This window comes from Puma concolor, chromosome B1 (genome assembly GCF_028749965.1).
Source record: "Puma concolor isolate L17-30 chromosome B1, mPumCon1.1.hap2, whole genome shotgun sequence".
Taxonomy (NCBI): Eukaryota; Metazoa; Chordata; class Mammalia; order Carnivora; family Felidae; genus Puma; species Puma concolor.
In genome coordinates, this window is record NC_141670.1 from 97548416 (window position 1) to 97569894 (window position 21479).

A 21479-nucleotide genomic window follows, 5' to 3' on the forward strand; every position below is an offset into this window, starting at 1 on the left:
AAAATGAGTTTAACTACAACAGAATAAAAAAGATGTTCTAATAAAGAATCTAGCATTATACTTAATAACAATATTCAGAATCTAAGAGGCACAGAGAACCCAAAAATATTCTGAATATTTTATAATTAAAATACATTGTAAGAGCATACACTCTAATCATTCATTATTTGTTGAGCATTTATACACAAGACTGCTAGGGTATTAAAGAGATTACAAGTAATCTATGTTCCCTACCCTTACGGAATTTACAAGTTAGATGGAAAGAAAGACATGTACACATAAAAACTAGTAATATTAGCAGCATATGAAAAATTATAATATTTGGTGTAAGAATTGAGATCATCAGAGAAGTATCACAGAAAAGATGGGGAAAGAATGAGAATTTAGAGAAGGGGTAAAGCATTCTAAAGCAGGTAATGTGAGCAAAGAACTTGGAATAAGCACTCATTTATTAGAAAATAATTCAGTTACTGAGAAAATTTGTATAGAATAAGCGACAAAAAGGCCTAATATGGAAATGGGAACAGGCTACTAGAAGACCTTTTATACCAGGCCAAGAAGTTTTCATTTCCTTTTCTGGTAACGGGAAACACATGATGAAAGATAGATAGATGGCCCTGGAGGTTCATTTCCAAACCCCACTTATAAGGTTAGCAGCAAGGAGGCTCAAAGTTTTTTGAGCTTTGTCAAAGGAAGAACAGGCTATCCCTGACCCTTGGGCTCCTGAAGCTTCCCCTTTCTAATAACGGTTACATAGTCACTTAGATGTTCTCAGCCCTGCCCTATATATAGAGAGAGGACGGAGTGGAGGCCAGTGGAGGCCAGTAAGGTCATTTGGCCACGGTACATGAAGACCATTCATGCCTGGTCTAAGCTGTAAAATAAAAAAAGAGTTTGAGAGACTGCTTGCACTCTACTACGTTTTGTAAGTTTCCTCCAATTAAACCCTTTATCACATCTACATCACTCAACAAGATCCAAAGAGGGTTTTAGCAGGTAAAGAACATAAAACTGTCAGATGGACCAAACTAAATATCATCATTACAAAATAGTCATAGTACCTTGCTCTTAATAGCTAACCAATCTTTCCCCTTTGCCTTCAAACATGAATAGTTGTCAGTTCACACCACTCATTAGATCCTGCTAGTCTTTTAAACTAGGATCTTGTTTTCATGAAAATGCTTTAAAGGATTGCCTCAGCTTTTGCCCTTATACCAATACTGCTTTCCCAAAAGTCTTCAATAAGCTCTTCAAGCTAATTCAGTCATTATTCCTCACTGTCCCCATCTTGCTACAGAGCTTACTACTTAAAAGAAAACATTTACTGTTATGATTATCATATGCCAGAGATGAATAATATAGTTCTATCCTGATGGGAACACAAGCAGTATGTTTCTGCTTTTAATTTTTTACACTAATTTATTAAAGCATCACACATACATTTATACATACACACACTAGAGAAGTGCATAAATCATAAGTATACATCTAAATGAGTAATCAAGAGTGAACAGACCTGTGTAACCACCATTCAGGTAAAGATATTGCTAGCATCCTAGAAGTAACTTTCATACCCCTTCCTATAACTACCCTCTTCCTCTCCCTAAAGACAAGCAATATGCTGATTTCAGTACTATAGATTCATTTTGCCTGTTTTTGAACTTTATAAAAATGGAATTATAATGTATGGTTTCTTTTACATAAAATTATGTTTATGAGATTCATTTATAGTTTGTAACTCTACAGCAGAGGTCAACAAACTACAGCCCCCAAAGGCCATATCTGTTTTTGTTAAGTTTTTTTGGAACACAACCACACCCATTTGCTTACATATTGCATGTCTGCTTCATCGCTACAACTGCAAAGTTAAGTGGTAGTTGGCACAACGTATAACCCATAAAGACTAAAATATTTTCTATATAGCTCTTCACACAAAAAATTTGCCTATCCCTGCTCTGTGGTATTCTATCATACGATCACACCATAATTTTAAAAAATCCATTCTACTGGGGCACCTGGGTGGCTCAGTTGGTTACGCGTCCAACTTCAGCTTGGGTCATGATCTCATGGTTCGTGGGTTCAATCCCCCCATGGGGTTCCACACTGATAATATAGAGACTGTTTGGGATTCTCTTCCTCTCTCTCTGCCCCTCCACACTTTCTCCCTCTCAAAATAAATAAAATTAAAAAAAAATCAATTTTACTGTTGATGAACATTCAGTTCCTTTACAGATTATAGCCATTACAAATAATGTTACTAAAAATATGTTTTTACAAAACACTTCTTTTGGTGACAGAGACACATGTTTTATTGAATGTTTACTATGACTGGAATTGTTGAATAAGGTGGTATGCTTCAACTTTAGTAGAAAATGCCAAATACTTTTTCACAGTGCTTGTACCTATTTACATTACACTAGCGGTATATTGACCCTCCTATTGCTCTATAGCCTCATCAAACACTTGATATTGTCAGTTTAAAAATATGTAGCCATTCTAAAAAAGGACCCAGTTATGGGTATACACAACTTGGATGGACCTCAAGGGCATTATGATTAGAAAATATCAATCTCAGGGGCACCTGAGTGGCTGAGACAGTTAAGCATCTGACTTCCGCTCAGGTCATGATCTTGCGGTTAGTGAGTTCGAGCCCCGCGTCGGGCTCTGCTGACAGCTCAGAGCCTGGAGCCTGCTTTGGATTCTGTGTATCTCTCTCTCTCTGCTCTTCCCCGGCTCATGCTCTCTCTCCCCTTCAAAAATAAATAAACTTAAAAAAAATTTTTTTTTAATCAATCTCAAAAAGTCACCTGCTCTAGGATTCTATTTATAGACAATTCTCAAAATGACAAAATTATAGAGATGAAGAACAGGTTAGTGGTTACTAGGGGTTAGGAATAGTGGAGTGGAGGCACATGAACACGAGTCTAATAGCACAAGGGAGATTTGTGTGGTGATAAAATAGTTGTCATGAATGTGATAGTAGTCACATGAGTCTACACATGATAAAATGACATAACACTATACACACACATTTGTAAGAAATGTCAATTTCCTGGTTTTAACGTTGTTCTTAAATTATGTAAGATATAAATTTTGGAGAGAACTGGTCCAGTACACTAGACCTCTCTGTACTATTTTTCCAACTTCCTATAAATCTGTATCTCAAAACAAAAATTCAAAAACTTTAAATATGTAGCCACTCTGCTAAATCTATGTGTAATCTCACTGTGGTCTTAATTTGCATCTATCTAATTACTATAATGCTAAAAACCCTTAATATATTTTATTTGGATAGCCTCTTTTGTGAGGTGGCTGTTCAATTCTATTACTCATTTTTCTATATATTTCTTTCATTTATTGATTTTTAAGAGCTCTTTATAAAATGTTGTAAATGTTTTCTTTCACTCTGTGGAAAGAGGAACTTGCCTTTTCACTCTTTTATGGTGTCTTCTGGTGAAAAAAAGTTCTTTTTAATGTAGTATATTTTGTAAGTTATTTCCTTTTGTAATTTCCTGTTTAAGAAATCTTTCCCCTTTTTAAAGATGTTATATATCTTACCCTTATAATTTTTCATTTGATTATGAAATTAACATATCCTATTGTTAAAAAGTTTGGGAAGCATGAGGGAATAAAAACAAATAGCAAAGCACATAACACAGAAATCTTTCCCTACTTAAATACCATATAGTATCTCATCTTCTAGAAATTTTATTATTTTGCCTTTCATATTTAGAATCGTAATATATCTAGAATTGATTCTTTGTGTATGGTACAAGGTCCATGTGCACTTGAAAAAAACGTGTATTCTACAGATGTTGCTGCAGTATTTCATTTATGTCAATTAAGCAGTTTGTTAACTGCACTGTTTGCATTTTCTACAACCTGATAATTTTTTATCTTGCTACATCTTGCACCTTTCTTGATAAGAAAGGTGTTTCAAAATCTCCCACTGTGATTATAAATTTATCTTTTTGTACCTGTCAATTTTTGTCTTATGTATTTTGATGCTATGTTATTAGGTGCATACAAACTTAGAACTATTGTATTTTCTGGGACAACTAAACTACTCATAGTTATGACCCTTTTTATATTGAAATATTTTTTTTTAGGTTTATTTGTTTTGAGAGAGAAAGAGAGCATGAGCTGGGGAGAGGCAGAAAGCGAGAGGGAGATGGGGTGCCTGGGTGGCTCAGTAGGTTAAGCATCCGATTTCAGCTCAGGTCATGATCTCACAGTTCGTGGGTTTGAGCCCCGCATCAGGCTCTGTCCTAACAGCTCAGAGCCTGGAGCCTGCTTTGGATTCTGTGTCTCCCTCTCTCTCTTCCCCATCCCCACTCACACTCTGTTTCCCTCTCTCTCTCAAAAATAAACATTAAAAAAGAGAGAGAGAAAGAGAGAGGGAGAGAGAATCTCAAGCAGGCTCCGTGCCAATAGTGACCCCACAAACGGTAAGATCATGACCTGGGCAGAAATCAAGAGCCAGTCACCCAACCAACTGAGCCACCCAGGTGCCCCTAATACATCTTTTTGCCATAAAAATCCACTTAGACTTACACCAGCTTTGTTTAGTGTCAATATCTATTTAAATCCACAAACGTATTATTGCTCTTCATTCTTTTGTGTATCTTCAAGCTTCTTTCTAGAATCATTTTCAAAATCTTTTGACTATATCTCCTATGCCTAAAAAACTCCATTTAATATTTTCTTTAAAGCAGATCTGCTGAAAATAAACTCTCTTGGTTTTGATGTGTCTGAAATTATGTTACCTTCATTTTTTTTCATTCTTTTAATGTTTTTTTATTTTTTTTAATTTTTGAGAGAGACAGAGCATGAGCAGGGTAGGGGCAGAGAGAGAGGGAGACACAGAATCCCAAGCAGGCTCCAGGCTGAGCTGTCAGCACAGAGCCTAACGTGGGGCTTGAACTCATGAACCATGAGATCATGACCTGAGCCGAAGTCAGACGCTTTACCGACTGAGCCACCTAGGTGCCCCATGCTACCTTCATTTTAAAAAAAAAATTTTTTTTTAACGTTTATTTATTTTTGAGACAGAGAGAGACAGAGCATGAACGGGGGAGGGGCAGAGAGAGAGGGAGACACAGAATCGGAAGCAAGCTCCAGGCTCCGAGCCATCAGCCCAGAGCCCGACGCGGGGCTCGAACTCACGGACCGCGAGATCGTGACCTGAGCTGAAGTCGGGCCCCTAACCGACTGAGCCACCCAGGCGCCCCATTTTTAAACAGATTCACCGAGATATAGTTCATATACCACAAAATGTACTTATTTTAAGTGTACAATTCAATGATTTACCTTTATTCCTGAACATTAGTTCCCTTTTAGTATTGTGATTATATCATCCCATTATCTCCTGGATTCCGTTACTTCTGCTGAGTAGTTAGTTCTAAGTCTTATTTTTTAAAAACTGTAGCTTTTTAAGTAATCTTTTTTCTCTGGATTTTGTTTTCAGCAGTTTTACAATGATGGCCTTCATGTGGTTTTCTTTAAATTTATATTCTTTGTTGAGTTCTTAGGACTTCTTAAATTATCCCTCATTAGTTTTGATAAAATGTCAACCATAATCTCTTCAATTATTATTTCTGCTTTCTCTTCTCTCCTCTGAGAAGCCAATAGAGTATATGTTAGACCTTTTGACTGTATCTCCTATGTCTTTTATACTCTTTTCTGTATTTTCCATCTTTTTGTTCGAGACTTCACTCTGGAGTCTTTTGACCTATCTTCTACTTTAGTAATTCTGAGTTTACCTCTACTGTTAAGCCAATTCACTGCACTCAGTTATTATATTCTTCATTACTGGAATGTCTATTTGGTTCTTTTTTTTTTTTTTTTCCTCTTTTTTTTAAAATATTTGAGGTGGGGGCAGTGGGGGAGGGATAGAGAGACAGTGAGACACAGAATCCAAAGCAGGCTCCAGGCTCTGAGCTGTCAGCAGAGCGTGACGTGGGGCTGGAACTCACCAACTGCGAGATCATGACCTGAGCAGAAAGTCGGATGCTAAACCGAGCCACCCAGGCACCCCTCTACTTGGTTCTTTTTTTAAAGTTTCTAGTTCTCTGCTTAAATTCTCCATCTTTGGGTTTTTTTAAATAATATTAACAATAGCTAACTTAAGATCTGTCTGATAGTTAACTGAATCTTTATGGGTCTATTTTTCGTTGTTTCTTTTTTTTTTTTTTTCTATCACATCATCTTGTCTTCTTATATGCCTGATTTTGAGAGGCAGACATTATTAAAAATCTGAGGTCTAGAATGCTATTTTCCTCCAGAAAGGATTTGTTTGCTTCAGTCAAATGGCTAGACACATCAGAATACTGGCTCAATAAAAGATTAAAATTATTAGAAGCTGATCCTACTGATAGCAGATCTTTTCCAGTTCACCCTAATTTCTGAAAAATAGCCCTTTAGAGTTCCCAAAGCCTAAAAGGTTTGTTGGAGGTCCCCCTCTGGTTTCTGAATTCCAATTTTTGTCACCCTAGTCCCTCAAGTTGTGTGTGTGTATGTTTAATCTCTTTTCAGCTTCTCAGTTGCTTCTTCTGGAACTGACAGAGGACTCTAGGGAAATGCAGACCCTGATGGCAGTCTTCTTTAGATTTCCTTCTTCCAGATTTTGACCACACAATTCTTTTCTACACTGTTAGTTCTACTGTGCCTTCACAAAGATTTTTTTTAAAAAAACCAACTTTCCTAGTTCTCAGCAGGAAGACTCATGAACTACCCAATCTGCAACTAAATTTTTGTTTTTTTTACAAGTGTACACCTTGCCTTGCTCAAAAAGGGGATAAGAAATATTTATAAACAAATTTATTACATTTCAGTGTAAGAGTTAAAAATAGGCACATATGAGGCACAAAGGTAGAAAAGTCATTTTTCTGGAGTCGACAACAATAAAAGCTATCAAAGATTTTTCCCAAGGGAGTAACATTTGAACTAGGTTTTGCAAGCTAAAGGATGAAAGAGAGTTTGGCAAGCAAACCATATGAAAAGATATTTTAGGCAGAAGGAACACATGCAACTTGGTATTAATGGAGTATAAATTTTAAATCAGAAAGCAGTGTCACAATGAAGACTGACAGGTATGTAGGAACCAAACCATTAAATATTATTTGCCAAGGAATTTGAATTTTATCTTGGGCAGGGGAGAAGCACTGAACAGCATTAAGAAGAAATACAGAAATGGTCAAATGTATAGTTTAGAAATTTGAGGGATACATTCTTTTCCTTGGGATCATTTACTTTGAAAATCATGTAAGCCTGAAACTGTCTGTACCATCATTGCAACCTCATGGAGAAAGCCTGACTGAAAATGAGGCTAACATAGAGGAAAAGTACACCAAAGATAGGAGTACAGAAATGCAAAGTCAGTGTTTGAAGTTTCATATAAAGACTTGCCTGTAAGCAAGCACTGCTTCTTGGATTTATAGTAAATTCCCTTACTTGCTAGGAAGTAAAGGAAGAAAGGAGAAAGGAAGGAGGAAGACTACTCTGACAAGAGAAAAACTAGAAAGAGAATAAACTAGAGCCAAGAACCAAGTATACAAACCACATGGAGAGATGATGCAGGCTAGAACCAATGTAAGACAGTAGGAATTAATAGGAAAGGACAGATAGGATGTAGTGACAAACTGCATGTTAGGAGTTAGAAGTTAATAAAGAGTCCTGAGGCATCCAACCAAAATCAGGAAATATAGGAAACAAATTTGGGATAAGTCCCTTTTTTAAAAAATGGAGACAGAATATATATAAATGAGATGCCTGTGGAAGAAGACAGACAGCTGGAAAATCTAATAGACTAGTTATATACTGCTAGATCCCCACAAAGACATTGGAAAGTCATTAGCATACAATTAATGATAAAGACCTGGGACCAGATTCTCTCACTTGCATACAAGATAATACAAGATAACAAAGTCATTAAGAGATCAAGGATAGAACCAGGAAGACCTGGTTAAGGTAGTGAAAAAAATAGACATCTAAGAAAAAAGAGAGGGGCAAAGCATCTTGTGTCATAAAGTATGAAAAGTGCTAAAGAGATGGGGATGTATCAGTGGTACACGAGTCATCTTGAGAGAGGTCTAATCTGACCAGATTGGAGACATTTTGAACAACAAAATGAATAATGACAGGAATGAAAAGGCATCCATTCCAGAGTCCACACTGACACTATAAATATATAAGTAAGTAAGTAAAATGGAGTGGAGAAGAAAGTTCTTTTTTTACAGAAGAATGCTAAATAATTAACATAAAGGGAATGGAGAAAAATTACCATCATATAATCACCAGAGTAATAATTAATTCAGGCAAAAATCATCAATGGAGGCTAAAACATTGAGTGAAGACTGCTGGGGAACACAGTTTCAAACTGTCACTCCAGAGATCACTTACAAATTACAAACAGAAAAAGGTACCTTTACAATGGTACACATCTTGATAACCAAATGACCAATTCTAGAACTGACATCATAATGTTTCCTGAGGTAATGTAGTGAAGAATGTATAATATCACCTATGTAATATTTCTGCCAAAAAATTAAACTGAAACTAATCATATGGAAATACCAGGCAAACCTAAACTGAAGGACATTTTACAAAATTACTAACCTAGATGCTGCAAAAATGTCAGTGTCATGAAAAAAAAAAAAAGGCTGAGGAACTTGTCTAAATGAAAGAATATTAAAATATAAAATTCTAAAAGCAATGTATAATCATTGGTTAGAGCTGGTTATCAAAAAAAAATAAAGTAAAAAGAAGTTATAAAGGACATTAAGACAGTTGGGGAAATCTAAATACGCCCTGTATATTAGATAATAACATTCTATCAATGCTAAACTTCCTGTGTTTGATAATTATGGTTATATAGGAGAATGCACTTGTTTTTAGGAAATATGGGATAATATATTTAATGGTAAAGTGGCATAATGTCTACAACTAACTCTCAAATGGTTCAGAAAATGCAAATATATACATCTATAAATGTTTATATAGATACACAAAGTGATTGTGATAAGATGTTAATAACAACTGTTGAATCTAGGTGAAGGGTATACTTGTGTTCACTGTATTATTCTTGCAACTTTTCCAAAGGTTTGAAACACGCCAAAACAAAAGACTTAGAGGGAATAAAATACATATTTATATATATATTACTGATACAGAAACATGTCTATAATATTTATAAAAAATAATACTTTAATAAAATGTCTTTCAGACATTTACGTTTCCGAAGTATACATTTATCTATAATTCATACTGGTGAGAATGAGAGAGGGAGTTGAAACAGGAAGGGAAGGGTTCTCCTCAGCCAAGTTTCTAGAAAGAAAACTTGGTGCTTCAACTTTCTCACCTCCTATTTATATCAATATGAGTTGTAATCTCAATGCTGGAAGGGGGTGAACATTTAAGTAAAGTTTTTAAGGATGAATATGACCTTAGAAAAAGTAAGAAACCAACGTAAAGAAAAATTAAAGTTGAGACAGAATATGTCCCTTTGTAGATCATGATCCCAGAAACCATTTACTTTCTTGGCTTCTTCAAGCAAAACTATACATAACTACATCTATTTTTTTTCTCCTAATAACTACTAGTGGACATTCTTTTCTCTTTTGTTTTCCTCTTCTGTTTTTCTATGCCTTAAAAGTTCAATCATTTTCCCAGTTTTAGTTCTCCCTTCTAAACTAAATACTAAAATCTACATCTGAGGCTTTCTTATCATCACTAGTATTTAGAGAGAGGATAAAAGACATTTTACATAAATACACAGCATGACATCAACACATTTCCAAATCTGATCTCAATATTGTTTCCTCCCAGTTTTTATTTGTTAAGTGTTTCTATTTCTATCACACCAGTACTATGAATCGTTTCTTTAAAATCTCTGCCCTTGGGGCGCCTGGGTGGCTCAGTCGGTTGAACATCTGACTTCAGCTCAGGTCATGGTCTCGCAGTCTGTGAGTTCGAGCCCTGCTTTGGGCTCTGTGCTAACAGCACAGAGCCTGGAGCCTGCTTCGGATTCTGTGTTTCCCTCTCTCTCTGCCCCTCCCCTGCTCATGCTCTGTCTCTGTCAAAAATAAATAAACATTTAAAAAAAATTTTTTTTAAATCTCTGCCCAATTTGGCATTTTTTTTTCATTCTCATAAAGGCTAGAACATAATCAGTTGTTAATGAATGTGTGTTGAAAAGAAAAGTCCCTTTGGCTCAGCATTTCATTTCACCCTTGATTATTAGAAATGAGTTTTAAACTCAATTTCTGACCTACTCTGACCTATGCTATTGCCTCTGTTAGATTAAACCTTATTAAATCATCTTTTGATCACACCACTTTGTAAGAATTGCAACTGCTCCTTATTCTAAATTCCTACATAGCTTTCAAGACACTTCATAGTCAAGTCCCATCCCACCTGCCCAAACAATCTTCAATTTCAGGAAAGTACCATCACTAACGTTTAACTTCTAGAAATTTGTTTTATACCTGTGCAGCAATAACAGTAACTGTAATGTGCCAGCAATGCAACTGCTATTCTACTCAATGAACATAGGTACAAATGTAATTAAACTCTAAAATGCTAAATCACATAAGGAAACGGGATATATACACTTTAGCAATGTCCTGACCACTGGAAAGTAATGTCCAAACAAGTATAGTTACACCAAATCTTTAAGGACCTAATTTTACAATTAAGGGATTTTATGTTTTAAAAATAAAGCTGAGAACTATAAACACCATTTGAATTATTTTAAAAATGAACCTCTAGGGGCGCCTGGGTGGCGCAGTCGGTTAAGCGTCCGACTTCAGCCAGGTCACGATCTCGCGGTCCGGGAGTTCGAGCCCCGCGTCAGGCTCTGGGCTGATGGCTCAGAGCCTGGAGCCTGTTTCCGATTCTGTGTCTCCCTCTCTCTCTGCCCCTCCCCCGTTCATGCTCTGTTTCTCTCTGTCCCAAAAATAAATAAACGTTGAAAAAAAAAATTTTTTTTTAAATGAACCTCTAAGAAGAAAGATGACCACGAACAGAAAGAGCCACCAAGTTAGAATTTTCATAAACTTACTCAAGTGCTTCAGCAAAACGTTTGAATATTTTATAAATATGATCCTAACATTATTATATGCATGATAAATTTACATATGCATATTATGATGTGGGACTGTACTTAAAACCATATATGTATCTGATGGGTGGTTTAAGGGAGAAATAATAGATAATAAAAATCAATGATAAAGGAAGAGTAACACTGAACATAAAACAATATTGTTAATATGAAAACACTTTTTATTGTGTTTTAACTTACATCTTCCTAATTAATAATAATTAGGTTTTATTAAATAAAATGAAATAAGTTTTTCATTTGTCTATTAGCCATTTGGATTTCCACTTTTCCAAAAACCACATCCAAGTCTTTGGCCATTTTTAAATGGGGCTTTCTGTCTTTGCCTATCGAGTCTTAAGAATTCTGACACACTCTGGACAGGCATTTTAGGTCTTATATATTCTAAAATATATTCTCTCAATTTGGAAATTATCTTTTAATACCCTATCTTCCATTAGGTATTCTTTAATAAAGAATACTTTTTTGGTTGTTTTTTAAAAACAATTTTTTTATTAAAGTAGAATTTACAATGTTAGTTTCAGGTGTACAATATGATTCAACAGTTCTATACATTACTCACTGTTCATAATGATAAGTATACACGTAACCTCCTTTATCTATTTCACCTATCTCCTCACCTACTTCCCCTCTGACAACCACTTTTTTCTCTGTATTTAAGAGTCTGTTTTTTAGTTTCTTTTTTATTTATTTAAGTTTCTTAAATTTTACATGAGTGAGATGTTATGGTATATCTTTCTCTGACTGACTTATCATACTTACCATTATACCCTCTGGGTCCATCCATGTTGTTGCAAATGGAAGAACTAATTCTTTTTTTATGGCTGAGTAATATTCCACTGTATATACATATATAACACTTCTTTACCCATTCATCTATCAGTGCCCACTTAGGTTGCTTTCATATCATTGCTATAGTAAATGATGCTGCAATAAACATACGGGTGTATATATCTTTTTGAATTAGTGTCATTTTCTTTGTGTAAATATCCAATAGGGGAATTACTGGATCATATGGAAGTCTACTTTGAGTTTTTTGAGGAACCTCCATACTGTCTTCCACAGTGGCTGCACCTGCATGCACCCCCACCAACAGTGCACAGGGTTCCTTTTTTTTCCACATCCTCACCAACATTTATTTCTTGTGTTTTTTATTTTAGCCATTATGACAGGTATAAGATGATATCTCATTATGGCTTTTAAATTTACATTTCCCTAATGGTTAGTGATGTTGGGCATCTTTTCATGTATCTGTTGGCCATCTGTATATCTAATGAAGTCCTCTGCCCATTTTTGGCTTATTTGCTTTTTTGGTGTTTAGTGTAAATTCTTGATATACTTTAAATATTAACACCTTATCAGATATAGCATTTGCAAATATTTTCTCCCATTCAGGAGGCTGTCTTGTTTTGTTGATGGTTCCCTTCACTGTGCAAAAGCTTATTTTGGTGTAGTTCCAATAGCTTAATTTTGCTTTTGTTTCCCTTGCTTAAGAAGACGTATCTAGAAAAAAGATTGCTATGGCTGATATCAAAGAACTTACCGCCTATATTTTAGAGGAGTTTTATGGTTTCAGGTCTCACATTTAGGTCTTTAATCTGAGTTTATTTTTGTATATGATGTAAAAAAGTGGTCGAGTTTTCCCAGCACCATTAGTTTAAAAGATGGTGTTTTCTCCATTTTATATGGGGTGTGTGTGTGTGTGTGTGTGTGTGTGTGTGTGTGTGTAGGTGTATGTATAAGAATACATGTATACATATATATAGGTGAGAATATATAAATATATATATTCTTGCCTCCTTCATTGTAGATTGACCATATATGTATGGGTTTATTTCTGGGATCTCTGTTCCGTTCCATTAATCTAGGCGTCTGTTTTTCTGCCAGTACAATACTGTTTTGATTACTGTATTTTGTTGTATATCTTAAAATTTGAGATTGTGATACCTCTATATTTGTTTTTTGTTTGTTTGTTTGTTTTTTCAGGTAGGCTTCGGGCTTGAACTCATGACCCTGAGATCAAGACTTGAGCTGTGATTGAGTCAGAGACTTAATTAACTGAGCCACCCAGATGCACCTACTCTTACGATGCTTTGGCAACTTGGGGTCTTTTGTGGTTCCATACAAATTTTAAGATTATTTGCTCTAGTTCTGTGGAAAATGTTGTTGGTGTTTTTATAAAGATTTAAATTTCTAGATTGCTTTGTGTAGTACAGACATTTTAACCATATTGTTTCTTCCAATCCATGAGTACAGTATACCTTTTCATCTGTTATGTCATCTTCAATTTCTTTCACCAATGTTTAATAGTTTTAAGAGTACAGGTTTTTAATCTCCTAGGCTAAGTTTATTCTTAGATCTTTATTCTTTTTAGTGCAATTGTAAGTGGGATTATTTTCTTAATTCCTCCTTCTGCTACTTCATTATTAGTGTAATGGAATTCAACAGATTTTTGTTTATTAATTTTGTATCCTGTGACTTTACTCAATTCATTCATCAGTTTTCATCAGTTATTTTTGTAGTTTGGTGCTTTTTTTTTTTTTTTTTTTTAACCTTTATTGATTTTTGAGACAGAGAGAGACAGAGCATGGACGGGGGAGGGTCAGAGAGAGGGAGACACAGAATCTGAAACAGGCTCCAGGCTCTGAGCTGTCAGCACAGAGCCTGACACGGGGCTTGTACTCACGGACTGCGAGATCACGACCTGAGCCGAAGTCGGACGCTTAACCAACCGAGCCACCCAGGCGCCCCAGTTTGTTGGATTCTTTAGGGTATCATGTCATCTGCCAATAATGAAAATTTTACTTCTTCCTTACCAATCTGGAAGCCTTTTCTTTTTCTCATCTGATTGCTCTGGCTAGCACTCCCAGTACCATGCTGAATAGAAGTGGTAAGAGAACATCCTTGTCTTGTTCCTGATCTTAAAGGAAAAGCTCTGTTTTTCACCATTGAGGATGATGTTAGCTGTGGGTTTTTCATATACGGACTTTATTATGTTGAGGTATTTTTCCCTCTAAACATATTTTATTGAGTTTTTATCATGAATGGATGCTATACTTTGTCAAATGCTTTTTCTGCATCTATTCAGATAATCAAAAGGTTTTTATCCTTTCTCTTGTTAATAAGATGCATCATGTGGACTGTGAATACTGAACCACCCTGGCATTCCTGGGAATAAATGCCACTTGATCATGGTGAATAATTCTTTAAAATATATTGCTGGATTTGGTTTGCTAATATTTAAAAAAAAAAGTTTTAATGTTTATTTTTGAGAGAGAGAGAGAGAGAGAGAGAGAAATTGAGAGAGAGAGAGAAGGGAGGGGCAGAGACAGAGGGAGACACAGAATCCAAAGCAGGCTCCAGGCTCTCTGAGCTGTCAGGCCAGGGCCCAACATGGGCCTTGAACCCATGAAACGCGACCTGAGCCAAAGTCAGATGCTTAACTGACTGAGCCACCCAGGCGCCCCAGTTGGCTAATGTTTTATTGAGGATTTTTACATCTATGTTCATCAGAGATATTATCCTGTAGTTTTATTGTGGTGTCTTTAACTGGTTTTAGTCTCTGGGTAATGTTGGCTTTGTAGAATGAATTTGGAAGCTTTCCTTCCTCTTCTACTTTTTGGAATATTCTGGAATAGTTTAAACATTTGGTGGAGTTCACCTGTGAAGCCATCTGGTCCCGGACTTTTGTTTCTCAGGAGTTTTTGGATTACTGATTCAATTTCATTGCTGGTATCTGGTCTGTTCAAATTTTCTCTTTATTCCTGATTCAGTTTTGAAAGGTTATAGGTTTCTTGAAATTTGTTGATTTCCTCTAGGTTGTCTAATTTGTATGTAATTTTTCATAATATTCTCTTACAATCTTGCATTTCTGTGGTGTTGCTGATTTCTCCTTCATTTCTGATTTATTTGGGTCCCCTTTTTTTCTTGACGACTCTAGCTAAAAGTTTATCAATTTTGTTTATCTTTTCAAAGAACCACTCCTGGTTTCATTAATCTATTCTACTTTTTTGCTCTCTATTTATTTCTGCTCTATTCTTTATTTCCTTCCTTCTACTGGTTTTGGGCTTTGTTCTTTTTCAAGCTCCCTTCAGTGTAAAGTCAGGTTGTTTGAAATTTTTCTTACTTCTTGAGGTAGGCCTGTATTGCTATAATCCCCCCTCTTAGAACAGCTTTTACTGCATTCCAAAGTTTTTGAACCATTGTGTTTTCATTGTCCTTTGCCTATTTTTTTCATTTCTTTTTTGATTTCTTGGTTGACCCATTCATTGTTTAGTAGTATGCTATTTAGCCTCCGTGTATTTGTGTTCTTTCCAAACTTCTTCTTGGGTTGATATCCAGTTTCACACTGTTATAGTCAGAAAAGATGGTTTCAAATTTTAAAATTTTATTGAGACTTGTTTTGTTGGCCTAACATGTGATCTATTTCACGTGCACTTAAGTGCATCCTGTTGTTTTATGAATGGAATGTTACAAACATATCTATTAGGTCCATTTGGTCTAACATGCCCTTCAAAGCCACCGATTCCTTGATTTTCTGTCTGCAAGATCTATCCATTGATGTAAATGGGGTTAACGTCCCCTACTATTATTGTGTTACTGCCAATTTCCTCCTCTATTTCTAGTAATAGTTGCTTTATATGTTTAGGTGCTTCCATGTTTGGTGCATTATAAATGTTTACAATTGCTATATCATCTTGTTGGGTCGTTCCCAACGTCCTTTTTTGTCTTTCATTACAGTCTCTGTTTTGAAGTCTATTTTGTCATATATATATATATATATATATATTGCTACCCCAGCTTTCTTTTTGCTTTAATTTGCATGAAAAATGTTTTTCCCTTCACTTTCACTCTGCATGTGTCTTTAGGTCTGAAGTGAGTCTCCTTCTTAAAATCCATTTAGTCATCCCTTGTCTTTTGACTGGAGCATTTAATCCATTTACATTTAAGGTAATAATTGATAGGTATGTACTTATTGTCATTTTGTTACTTGTTTTATGGCTGTTCTTATAGTTTTTCTGTGTACTTCTTTTGCTCTCTTCCTTTGTGGTTTGATAGCTTTCTTTAGTGCTTTGCTTGGATTCCTCTTCATTTTTTGTATCTATCATACGTTTTTGATTTGTGGTTATGTTAGGTTCATATATAATATCTTATGCATATTGCAGACTATATTAAACTAATGGTCACTTAAGTTTGAACCCATTTTAAAAGCACTAAATCTTTACTCACCCCCTTACATTTTATGTATATGATTTCATCCTTCATATCCTTTTACTTCATGAATCCCTTGACTGATTTTTGTAAATATAATTGATTTTACTGCTTTAACCTCCATACTGCATATACTGAAATAAAAAATACACTAAAGGGAATCAGTAGCAGATTAGAAGAGGCAGAAGAACAAATCATCGATCTGGAAGGCAGGGTAATAAAAAGCAACCAAGTTTAAAAGTAAAAAAGGAAAACTTATAAAAAATGAAAAGAGATTAAGGGAACTCAATGACATCATCAAGCATAATAACATTTTCATTATAGGAATCCCAGAAAAAGAAAAGGGGGAAGAAAACTTATTTAATGAAGTAAGAGCTGAAAACTTGCCTAATATGAAAAAAGAAAGAGACACCCAGATCTAGGAAACAGAGAGACCACTCAACAAAATTAACCCACAGAGGTTTAGACCAAGACACACAATAAGTAAAATGGCACAAAGGTAGTGATAAGGAGAGAATCTTAAAATTAGCAAGAGAAAAGAACAGTTACATACAATGGGAACACTGTAAGGCTATTAACTGATTTTTCAGCAGAAATGTTGTAGACCAGTAAGGAGTAGTGTGATATACTCAAAGTACCAAAAGGAAAAAAATTTGCAACCAAGAATACTCTACCCAGTAAGGTTATGATTCAGAATAGAAGAAGTTTCCCAAACTTCTCAGAAGTTCTCAAAAGAACAAGTTTCCCAAACAAAAGTTAAAGGAGTTCATTACCACCAACCAAGGCTTATAAGAAACATTAAATACTTCAACTGGAAAGAAAAGGCCATAATCAAGAGTAAGAGAATTATGAAAGGAAAAAATTTCACAAGTAAATGCAAACATATATTAAAATTAATCAATTATTTATGAATATACTTATGTTTAATGATATAAAATGCATCAATAACTTTATGTTTGTGATCTCATGGTTTGTGAATTTGAGCCCCATGTCAGGCTCTACACTGAGAGCATGGAGCCTGCTTGGGATTCTCTAATTTAGAGAATTTAGGTTTCTAATTTAGGTTTCTAATCCACTTAGAATTAATGTAAATGTAGTTGAAGGCAGGGTTCCTTTTTTTCCCTCACGAAAGTATCTTATTGACTCAGCATCATTAAGTAATGCATTCTTTCCCCTTTGCAATATAGCCACCTGTGTCATACATCCTATGTCTGAATATAATTAAACTATTCCTCGTTCTTCATTCTCTCAAATTATCTATATATGCATTATGAGCACCTCATTATTGTAGCTTTATCAAAAGTCTTAAAATCTGGTAGAGCAAGCCAACTTTGAACTTTTTCTTTTAAAAGTGTCTTTGCTACTTTTAACGTTTTGCACTTGCATATAAATTTTGGAATCAGCTCCTCCTAATAATAAGGGAACAAAAGAAAGAATGGGGGAGGACACTGGGAACTGTAATGAATATATAAATCAAGATGTTGAGGATCATCTTCACAATGTTAACTCTTACAATCTATGAAGATAGCATCTCTATTTAAATCTCTTAGTATCTTTTTAATAAAGTTTATAATGCTCTGCACAAAAATCTTGCACATCTTTTGTTATAACTGAGTCCTACTTACTACATTTTGATGCTATTATAAACAGTAGCCTGTTTAAAACTTTCATTTTTCTGGTTGCTCAAAGAAAGGCAAAAATATTTTTACATATTGATTTTATATCTAGGAATCTTGCTGTAGACTAATAATATTTTTAAATTTCTAGAATTTTCCAAATAGTTATTAACTTCATCCCATTGTTTAAGTGAATGTTTTAAAATTCTTACCATTATGTATAATGTTAAATGCAGGTTCCTAAATAAAAGATATTTTTATTTAGGTTACAGATACATCTATTTTGCAAATTCTTTTTTCTAAATCATAAATATATATAAGCTTATCAAATGCTATTGCTATATTTATTGTTTATACTTTTCTCTTCTAACCTCTAAATGTGGCAAATTTATTTCCTAATGTCAAATTAGCCTATTTCTGAAATAAACTCAAATATCAAACTTACATTCCATGAGTTCTAGAAAAATCTTAGCCCTATATCTTCATTTATTGCCCCAGCTCTGCTTTCTCCCTCCTCTTTCTGGAACTATAGTTGTATCCGTACACTGGATCTTCTAACTCCATTTCCTGGCTGTCTTTCATACTTTCCCTTTCACTCTGTGTTTTATTCCAGGTAGTTTCTACCGACCTCTCTTCCAATTTACTAATCTTCAATGTCTCATCACCTTTGTCTCACCTCTATTAAATCCAACCATGAATTCTTAATTTTAAATGAATGTTCACTTATAGGAATTGTTCCTTTTTTCAAATCTGCATTTTGATTTTCCCCTTCCCATATTTTTTACCTCATCATTTATTAATTAAACCATGTAAAACATTTATTATATTCTGTGACTGATATTCTGTGAGTGGGGAACTCCAACATCCAAAGTATCTGTGGGTTTCTTTCTGCTGTTATTTCAGCTGTAATAATGCATTTGGTATCTTATTTCCTTATGTGTTTCATAATTTTTTTCTCTGAGCTACTTATTTTCTTCAGAAAATATTTTGTGGTAGGACTCCTAGGTGGCTCAGTCAGTTAAGCATCTAACTTTGGCTCAGGTCATGATCTTGTGGTTCGTGGGTTCAAGCCCCACATCAGGCTCTGTGCTGACAGCTCAGAGCCTGGAACCTGCTTCAGATTCTGTGTCTCTTTCTTTTTCTGCCCCTACCTCACTCACTCTCTCTCTCTCTCTCTCTCAAAAAAAAAAAAAATAATAATAATAATATAAAACATTAAAAAATACTTTGTGAACTATTTTGAGGCTTGGAATGAAGTCATTCAGGGGAGGAAACTACAACCAATGAGCCAAAATATTTGGTAAAGTAAAAAATATTTACTATCCAGCCCTATACAGAAGAGTCTGCCATCCTGTGAAATAAGTTCCCCCAAAGAGGATATGGGTTTGCTTATGTCAGGTACCTATGATTATTAACAGTCTAGAATGGCTTTATATTGTTAGTTTTAACTTTTTTTCAGACTACTAAAATATATTAGGAATTTGAACTGCATATACATAAATGACTACCATCACATGGTTAGTTCTCAGAGCACTTTCCACCTGCCTCCATTCAGAACCAAGATTCAGACATGCAAGTTTTGTTATAGTTTCTTCTCTTTATGCCTCATTTGAGTGGATGAGTTCATTTCTAGTTCATAATCACACTGAAGATATAGCCTCGTCTCGTATTTTACTTCTTCCTCACTTGGGTTTTTATCTCCTGTTCCATGTTCATAAGGCTGTGCATTTCAAAATGGAGTTCACTTTACTTAGTACATGCCCTCTGAGGAAATGCCTGTTCTTCAACTGAGCTTCTTTCTCTAGGTTCTCACATTCAGTCTATCTGTGGAATTAGTGAGTATACCTTATTTTTTGGTAAATTTTTTTCAATAATTTTATCTAGGATTTTTAGTTATTTTCCACAGAGAGATCATCTGGGAACCTAGCCATATATATAATCATAAACAGAACACTTGAATCAACATCCTTCACTTGTATTCTGCTGTAATAGTGGTTTATATAAGGTGCTGTGGGAAAAGGCAGGAAGTGGAGACCAGGAAAGGATGCTCAAAGAAGCTGATGTCCAAATTTGAAATATGAATAGAAGTTTGTCTAGCAAAGATGATGGGCAAGAGTATATCAAGACTTTGGAGAAACATATGGGAAAGCTTAGAGATAGGAAGAGTATCTTTGGGAAACAAGTATTTCAGTGTACAGACAGAGGAGCAATAAGGGTGACAGAATGAAAAGAGATACAAAAGAATTCATGAAAAATGAGAGTATAAATGAGGCTTACAGACTAATGTGAGGCAAGAGGGCTATACCCATGCCAGTGTTCAGGGATCACTGAGCCAATTACCAGGATAGGAATCATAGAGCAACACAGAGTTTTGATTTTTGGTGGGGAGGAAAAGGAGCTACAGAGGGGACTTTTGAATCAAGAAGTTAATAAATTCAGTTTTGGGTATGTTGATTTTTCAAGGCCTCTAGGACAAATATGAGGAAATGTCCCAGGAAACACCTAGATACATTGTAACTGAAATTCAGAATCAAAATCTAATCTAGACATAAAAGAGTTGGGATTAAAACAACAGTCATGAATGAAGCCCTGAGTAGAAAGAAAGACTGCCTAGGAAGAGTAGTGAGGGTCTTAAGTCATAAACCTAGGAATCACTGGCATTTAAGGAACAAAGAGAAGATAAGTATGTAAATCTAACTAAAAAAAAAAAAAAAAAAAAAAGTGGCTATAGAAGTAGGAGGAAAAGCAAGAGAATATGGTCTAATGGGAAAGCCAAATGCTCAAGACCAAGTAAGATCTAGATGGTCTTTTATTCAACAGTTTCAGAAATAAGTCTGTAATAATCTCAGTACCATGGTACTCCATTTTCCTCTGCCTGGTCTCTGTTCTCATGACTCTATAGTAAAACTTCCTCCAAAAGAAATAGCCTCTAGTCTCCCACTGCTCACTAGGAATCTCTGATTTTTCTAAGAACTCTAATCTTTCATTCTACAAAAATGACTTTTTATCTTCATCACTCTCGACACTTTCACCAGCCCCATAACCTTGACCCATAATTCACTGAGAAAGGTTTGAGAAGGAATTCACTCCCTCATATTTCCACCACCAAATCTACAAGCACCCCCACACTCATGTTCTGCTTCTCTCCAGATAAAGAACAGAGTCACTTTGAAAGGCCAATACCTCTGTATAAATGCTTCTCAACTAAAGGTGATTTTACCCCACAGCTTCTCTAAAGGTACATTTTTCTTTATTGTGGGGATAGGGTGCTACTAGTATCTGAAGGGTAGAGACCAGGGATAATGCTAACCATCCAATGTTGCACCAAAAAAGAATTATGATTCAAAACGTCAATAGGGCTGAGGCTGACAAATCCTGATCCACATGTTCTGAGTCCTAGCCAGTCTCTTACTGAGAACTTAGCCTAGTTTTTCTATTCCCTTTATATTTTCAACTTCCCCTTTCGACTCAACCATTCCCATCACCATCACCATGTAAAATGTTCCAGTATTTCCATTCTTTAAAAATATACTAAC

At 35.2% G+C, this 21479-nt stretch overlaps 1 protein-coding gene across 4 annotated transcripts in view; it reads right to left on the minus strand.

The window, feature by feature from the left end:
- The window catches only part of LARP1B (La ribonucleoprotein 1B), a 125773-nt gene that overhangs the window by 42942 nt on the left and 61352 nt on the right, over positions 1-21479 (minus strand). The window lies entirely within an intron of this gene.